At 34.7% G+C, this 8728-nt stretch overlaps 1 pseudogene; it reads left to right on the top strand.

Moving 5' to 3' along the window:
- Window positions 1-290: 290 nt before the first annotated feature.
- On the top strand, window positions 291-8362 carry LOC146675137 (uncharacterized; annotated as a pseudogene).
- Window positions 8363-8728: the final 366 nt, after the last annotated feature.

Raw genomic sequence — 8728 nt, 5'->3', positions numbered from 1 at the left:
TTGAATATATAGAATGAAACTTGAATATATAGAATGAAACTTGAATATATAGAATGATCTTCTGAATATATGAAATGAAACTTGAATATATAGAATGATCTTCTGAATATATAGAATGAAACTTGAATATATAGAATGATCTTCTGAATATATAGAATGATCTTCTGAATATATAGAATGAAACTTGAATATATAGAATGATCTTCTGAATATATAGAATGAAACTTGAATATATAGAATGATCTTCTGAATATATAGAATGAAGCTTGACGTCACGGAGGCGCTTGCGCCATCTAGTGTTTTCCTTGTTTGTACCTGCGAGGAATGGCACTATGAGCCAGTCCGCACGGAATTTTGTGGCTCAAATTCTAAGTAATGAGGAGCTAATTAACACCTTGGCAAATGCATGTTCTGGCCAACCTAATATTTGTACTAGTGTACCGCATCGTACTACTGATGAAGAAATTTATTCACTTTTTCATCGTGGAAGACCAAATGCAGTGAACCTCTCCGGTCAGATAACCCCTGGCTATCCAGCTAACGTTATAGAGAACGTGCCTTCCACATCACAGGAGTGCCCCACAACAGGTCCCATCTACAATCTTAGACCTTTTACTCGAAAGGGCCCAAGGCAGAAGAGGTAAGAACAGAACTAAATGCACTGAAATTACTAGTGGAAGGTTAGTAATAGCCCGTAGGTTTCAATTGCTCGACGAAGCTAAGTAAACAAAAATATCACAAAAAAACAAAACAAAAAAACTGTGCGATAGACTGACAGCGTGTGGACGTGGAGACTAAACTGTGCACAACAGTTAATTTGTTTAATTGTGGAAACATTTCTATAATATTTCACGTCCCGTAAGCTTAATCTGCAAACATTGTGTAAAAGCAAAGCACATCAGTTGTTACAATACATAGTTGTTGGCAGTATATAATTTAATGAAACCTTTTTTAAAGCAACAAAAAGTACTCCGTGAATTGAAGACATTTGTTTATGTGATTGTTAAGTTTCTCCACCCATCCATCCCACTATCTTCCATCATCTATCCATCCATTCATCCATCCATTCTCTTCCACTTATCCAATTCAGGATTCCAAGAGCCTATCCTAGCTACCATGGGGCTAGAGGGTGTTTATTAATGCAGATTAGACATGTGTACAGCATGGTGTATTTTTTTAATTAAATGTACTTCATTGATCAGAGAAGTGTAATATAACATGCAGAAATGTTTAATTTGCCTTTATCCTCCATTAGGTTTCCAGCACAACTAAGCAGGTCACATTCTGTGGCTCAGTCTTTCACCAAAGAAGTGATTCTCTTGCCAGACCATCTAACTACACATGTGCCAAGGCGTAACAAAAAAGCTTGGCTTTTTGAAAATGGACATATAAAATCTGCACTGGAGTTTAGCTGTGACTGGGACTCAGACAAAGTAATGCAGGCAATAAGGACTGCCTTCCAGCCAGTTGTTGAAGGATGCAGGTAAGCATTAGATCCTTTTTTATAAAAAAATATATATTTTTTGTTACTTAGATTATTATACTATTAAAGGTCAACTTTGGGTATTTCCAAAAAGGATCTGGGAGCACCGATCAGATGACTGGATTGATATCTTTTAGAGTTAACAAAAATTAAGCCTTTTAATGTATTGTATTGTATTGTAGTCTGTTAGCCTTAACAAAAATTTCATATACACTATGTTTTCTTCCTCCCCTAGGCTACAGATTTTGCTGGCATGCCACACCAAACTAGTTGAGCCATCACTCACTTCCAAACAGACTTTGAATGGAGACCTTGTGAAAAAACTGTTTCATCAGAAGTCAATTTATGTCAGACCTGACAAGGTCATCTTATGTGAGGACAATGAATCAGTAAGTAATCCTGATCATTTCAGCAAATGTATGTATTTTCATAAAATGAGAGTGAAAAAGGCAAAGATGGATTTTAAACTCCCTTAAACATTGTCACTTGTATTATGTTTTAATACATAATACATAAACATATTACTAATATTTATTATGACATTTTGTTGTCAGTATAATGAAATGTATTATCTGTTTTAATTTACAGACATATTCTGATGGAGAGAGTAGCCATACAAGCAGGCAGGATTTCACAGAAACGTTGAATTCTGACAAATGCGGTAAATATTCCTATCTAAAAGTCGCTCCAAATAAACTGTAAATTAAGTTGGTTCAGTGTCTGTTACTTAGTCATCTTAGGCATTGTGTCTTTAGCTAAGTGTCAAGTCTTTGTTAAAATCATATTTAAATTTAGTTTAATATTTTGAGCAGGAAGAAATGTACCCCTAAATACATGAAAAGCAAAAGCTATAAATGTGATTAGATGTTATTCAAAAGTTAAACTCCTGTTCTTTGTGTTCTCACAGTTGAAATTTCTAAAGAAGTTCCCTCAGCCATTCCCATTGTTAACGCACAGTCCATGTCTGTTGATGATGAGGTCATCTGGTGCGTTGCTACCCAAGATGTTTGTACTGTTGAATCTTCCATCTCTGCTGACATCCTCACAATGTCCACCAATCCTGCTGTCGTTGCTACTGATGAGGATGAGCCTTACTCCAGTGGAACATCTGCCTTTGTCAGTTACAACACACCTGGCTTATCAGTGGGTTCTTCTGCCAGTGTTACTGGTGACACACGTGTCTTCTCTAGTAACACCTCCAGTGTGTCCAATGGACCTACCCAGCCAAGTTTATCCAGCACATCCTACAGGTATGTGTTTTGTACATGTTTGTATCTTTTAATCTTTTGAGCTATATTGTGCAAAAGTCATGACCCACCCCTGCTTTCTTTGTATTTTGCTGGAAAAATAGGAAAGAAGCGCAGTGATTTACTGAAGTCTACAAAATTCTGTCTACAAACAGACATGGAAGCGCAGTATATTAGAGTAGAACAAAACTTGTAGAATTTTAATGAGCTTAAAATTCAAAATGTGATATGAGCTACTTTAGTCTTCAACATAGCTTGAACTCTCTTAACCAAGCTTTCTTGATGGTGATGTCTTCTTTTTATTGAATTTCTTTAAGCATGGTTCAGGAATAGTTTTCCAGGCTTTTTGTTCTGTTCTCTGTCAAGATGATCCCACACAACTTTAATAATGCTGAGGCCAATCTATGTATTGTGATAATGTAATTCTGTCAACATCATTTATATGTAATTTAACTAAATAATTTACAAAACATTCTGGCTTTGCAGTACATATCTTGGCCTGTTTGAGGAAGAATACCTGTCAGATGACCCCGACCTCCAAGAAGCCATTTCAAGGTCTTTAGACTCAAGTGCAAGTGAAAGGTCAGTACAACACAAACTTTTACATGTTGAAAGGTCAACATATTAACCATTATTTTATGTTTGTTGCGGAAAAGGAGTCATCTACTGTCTAGTTTTGGATCAGTTTGAATAAGCAAACTACGAACTGCAACCTGTGATTTCTGTTGTCATTTGAAGATTACCAAGGCTATCAGATTACTTATATTTTACTTGATATATGTTTTGGTTTATTTTTACTTTTTTGAATGGAGGTTGGTTGTCAGTGTTGGATCTTGTTGTTTTTCTTGTTCTGCTTGTATTTATATAGTGTATTTATACTATTTATAAATACTAGTGTATTTATGACAAGATAAAAATGTAAACTTAGTTTAACTTAAACTTAATCTTTTTTCCATTATCACAAACATTCTTGATTTGTATCTCTTTTTTGTTAAATATCAATTACAGTCTTAAGAATGGTACATCATTATTCTGTTGGTGGGTTATTGCCATTGAGACTAGTATATTTCTTTACTGTTTTTTTTTTTGTGTGTGTGTATGTTTCAGTGACGTCCAGAGCTTAGAGAGAATCTTGGAGCAGATTGTTACTAGAGTAAATAATGACAGCACTGTACGCTTCAACATCATAAGGCGAAATGTGTGGGATGGAGCATCCAGAGCCATGGGCAGATCCAATTTTTCACCAGAGAAAAAAATAGATGTGAAGTTTACTGATGACTATGGAATATCTGAGGGTGCTGTTGACAATGGAGGACCTACTCGGGAGTTCTTCCGACTTTGCCTCTGTGAAGTCAAGGACAAACTTGGCATCTTTGAAGGTCCACCCAATGCTAAAGTTCTTACGTGCAATTCTAAAGGTACTTATGATTTTATTAATTGTTGCCATTTGATTTATTTTACATCAATACATTATACATCAATTGGTTTGTGATTACATGTACGAGTTTAGTATCTCATACAGTTAACTAAACACATTTTTTTGGCAATGACAGAATTTTTGTACCACCACAGAGGATTTTAAAAAATTAAACCTAGATTGACTGAAGGGAAGATTGTCTGCTTTAGTTGAAAGGTTTGAAACAGTACTACATATTTAGAAATTCTGGTCATTTTTATACATGCTCTCTCATTTCTCAAAAGTAATTATTCAAATGACTGATATGGTGTAATTCAACAATCAAGAGATGCACTTATGAATGGAAACACAGATGTTTTACAACAAGGTGCAATAGTAAATAACTGGAAGGACTTTGCCAGAAAACATCTAAAAGAACTATGCTATACTACTATGAAGATATGGACAGATTACACCAAGATTAACCAAAATGATGGAAGGAGAAAAGCATAGTAAAGAAAAGAATAGCTTAAGTCACACATGGTGGAAGCAGTGTTATGACACGGGCATGAGTAGCTGCCATAGAACCAAGCCACTACTGTTGTCAATGATAGCACTGGTGATTTGTGAAGTGTAAAGGGCAATCTGTTCAGATTCAGCCAAATGCAAATGCTAAATTGATTGGACAGTGTAAATTGATAATAACCCAAAGCATAACAAGCCAGCTCAGTTACCTGATCTGACTGTAAGGCTGTAAAGAATTGTAAAGAATTTTAATCCTTGTATTAAAAATAATACATAAAATGGTGTTAGCTTTCAATCACTTGTCTAAAGCAACCATCTTTAAAGATGGTGGATAATGTATAAAATTGACTGTAATTCCTAATCAGCTGGTGCCATTTTTTAATAAAATACCTCGAAGGAATTGCACTTTAGTATCATCTTGATTGTTTGGTATTAAAATCCAAGGTGGTGGTGCACAGCAAAATTAAGATGATTTTGTTATTATCCAAACTATTATGGGTGCAACTGTATGGGCAATATTTTTTTCAGAAATAATATTTGGTAACTTGTACTATAAAAAATGCCACAGTAACAAAAATAATGATGCAAGCTTTTGAGATGATGTTTTATTTTATTTGTTAACAGCAATGAAAGATAATGGATACTACTATGCTGGCCAGATCATGGCAATGTCAATTGCCCACGGGGGACAGAGTCCATGTTTCTTGTCTGAACTCTTCTATGAGTGTCTTCAAAAGGGTCCAGACAATGTAAAAGTCAGCACTGATCATATTACTGATGAGGAAACAAGGTCACAAGTGCAGTCGGTGAGCATATTTTCCTTTGGTTCTTTCAATTTCATTGTAGGTCTTTTTTTGCTTGTCCAACATTTTTACTAACACTTCCCTAATTTTTCTTGCCCGAGTCCTGCACCTTTCTAGTAAAAGATCAAACATTTTAATGGCTACAAGAAGGAAGAACTAAAAATGTGTGTGGCAGGTTATGGTTCTGTTGGTTCTATTGGTTACAGAATTTAATGATTGCACTTGTTTTCCAGCTTAATAACTTATACCTCAGCCTCCTGATCGGTTATGGGGTTTCATAGGGTTAATGTACTAATTAAACACTGAAGCTATTAGTTTTGTATGTTCTACTAAATAGTAGAGTCAAATAATTCATTTTATAATTTCCTCATATTGTTTTTAGATCATACAGGCCGAGAATGATCTACAGCTGCAAGATGCAGTTGCACAGGCAGCCAACTTGATCAGTCTTGCTGGTCACAATGTTTGCATAACACTTCAAAACAAACAAGAAACTGCTTTGGATCTGGCTCACTGGTATGTCCTTCAACGGACCCGTGCACCTTTTGAAAGGTATGTCTAAACACATACTGTAATGGTAAAAAATTAAGCCTGTCAAACTAAAGTCACTGTGTTGTGAAACGGGTATTAGCCTGTTTGGGTGGTACAGGTCTGTAGCGCTCCATGCTAGTACAGTTCATAACAAAACAGATATCTTTCATTCATGAAATTAAAATTCACATAAAACGTATCTGTGCCGATGTAGGCATGTGTTTAAATATGTAAATAAAAATAGATTCAAATTGAGTAGCATTTGGGTTGATTGTAGACTGACAGAAAAGGTATGCCAATGGAACAAGAGACCAGGTGTATTTGAAAGCAATTTGTCACTTTTACTCCAATTCATGACAGGTCCCTGTGTATCATATTTCAGCTCAGTTGTTCCATGTATAGGCATTCTTTATCTGTATCTAAGACAGTCTGGCCCTGTAAGGGGAAAAATGTTCTTCACCTCTGATACAGCAGTCCACAGGAAAGTAAAATGTAATTAGTTCAGAAATGTCTCTTGATAAAACCTCAAAACCTCTTGTTATGATACAGGTTCCAAATCCAATCAAATACAAATATAATAATAGTAATATAAAATACAATTTGATTTTGTTTTATTTTGGCTAGGTTCAGAGATGGCTTGAGGTCTCTAGGTGTCCTAGATGCTCTACAGACATACCCTCTTCAGATGAAGTGCCTTTTCGTGAAAGCTGGAATGGCTCTCAGAGCAACTGATATGGAGAATCTATTCACTCCGAACGAGGGAGTAATGCATTTCAAGATGAGTGCCGGACCCTGGCTTTCTGGCAAGACTATCTTCAGGAGGCAGAATGTGAGTTTACTACTTGGCACATTGTTTGACCATAAATCAAAATTCTCACTTTTGTGCAGCAGCATCATGAAATTACAGACATAGATGCCATAACAAAAAAGGTAGATAGATAGTACTGATGCAAGTGCTGGGTTTACAAAGAACATTGTATCCAAATGTGATTTCAGTTTGACTTCAGTGTATTAACAGGATAAATAAATAACAGGATAAATAGGAGGATAACTAAATAAATAAATTATTACCAATCCTGTATACTGAGTACAAATAATAGGCTATTGCTGCATCCACGTACATTTAATATGTTGTGGTCTCCACTAACTTCTTTTTTTGACATTGTGGTTTCACTGTATAGCTTAAATAAGCTTCATGTGTGTCTTTCAAATTACAGCTTACTTTTAAAAATATATACATGTTTCACTTTTGATTTAATCTTTTGGTAATTTAATGTATCTGTACATCAGTAGTCTTAGTCAGAATATCATTATGATTTTGTATTTTTCTATCTTATAGTTGAAAATGATGTCTCTTTGGAAGATATTCTTGTTTTCTGCACTGGATGTGACAGCATACCAGCCCTGGGTTTTTCTCCAAAGCCAAGCCTTGAGTTCGTCACTAACTGCAGATTTCCAGTGGCCAATACTTGTGAAAATATCCTTCGTATACCAGTTCATGCAGTGTACACTACTTTCAAATCAGACATGGATTTTGCAATACGGAATTCACCAGGATTTGGAAGAGCATGATGTGTTTTCTTAAGGATTGGTGACATGATGAGGATTTGGGTTTTTTTCTATTTTGCATATGCATTTTTTATTTTCTTGTTTTTGTTAATGTTGTTAACCCCGCATCAGAGTACACCCTGGACAGCAGTAGGACTGTATAGCCTAAATAAGCTTCATGTGTGTCTTTCAAATTACAGCTTAAATACCAGTTCATGCAGTGCACACTACTTTCAAATCAGACATGGATTTGATAAGCCGAAGAGAATGGATAGAATAATTTTGTTTCAGTTTATACATGTGGGGCATTTTTTTGTTTTTTGATTGTAGTTAATTTGTTTTCCTGCTTATATGGCATGTTTTGTCTCTGGTATGACCCATAGTAACATTACATTATTTAGCACCCCTGCAGTGAGCAAAATAATATGCCACAATCTCATTGTTATATAGAATTAAGTTTTCTCAAATGCTTCCTGTGTTCAACTATTCCACATAATGTGAATTTTCAAATGAGATGAGTTAAGCTTTATTTCAGTGTCCCATTTGAACATTTATGCTTTACACAGAACTTTGTATTAATATCATTTAACTTTTAGCTTAACTCACAGGTTTAAAAATGTTTTTGTTAGGTTTTGGTAAAGTTTTGAAAAGTATTACAGTAACCCTACATACTAAAAGGTAGAAAGACAGTATCTCCAACACTGGCAGCAAAGTTGTCTATAAATGTGACAGACATTGGTTAGGTCAAACCTGGTTATGTTACAGGTTGAAATATGAACATTATATCACACTATATGACATTACAATCTTATCAAATTATTATATATTATCAAAGTATTATAAACAATAATAATAATGATAATGTAATAAACATAACCTGGTTTGCAGGGAGTGTTTTAAGGATTTTGTTTGCATATTTTACTATACTACTTGATAACACAGGCTCATTGTAGATTGTTTGGGGTTTTTTTCCTCTTTCATTTTGTTTTTTTAAGACCAGCCCTATTACTGCAGAATATTATTTCCTTCCTATGGGTACTGGAAATACACAAATAAAGTGTTCTGTGTTTCTACTTTTTATGTAATTTGTGTCTTTAAAAAAAAGTTTAAAGAGTTTAAAATGTATAACATATTTTATTTAATGAATGAATCATAATTCCTGTTTATTAACAGATACATTAGTACATCATACAAT

This window comes from Rhamphochromis longiceps, linkage group LG3 (assembly GCF_057381845.1).
Source record: "Rhamphochromis longiceps isolate RC_006_pf linkage group LG3, R_longiceps_female_GT1.1, whole genome shotgun sequence".
NCBI classification, from domain to species: domain Eukaryota; kingdom Metazoa; phylum Chordata; class Actinopteri; order Cichliformes; family Cichlidae; genus Rhamphochromis; species Rhamphochromis longiceps.
The sequence above is the reverse complement of the archived record's forward strand: the minus strand, read 5'-3'. Positions and strand labels throughout refer to the sequence as shown.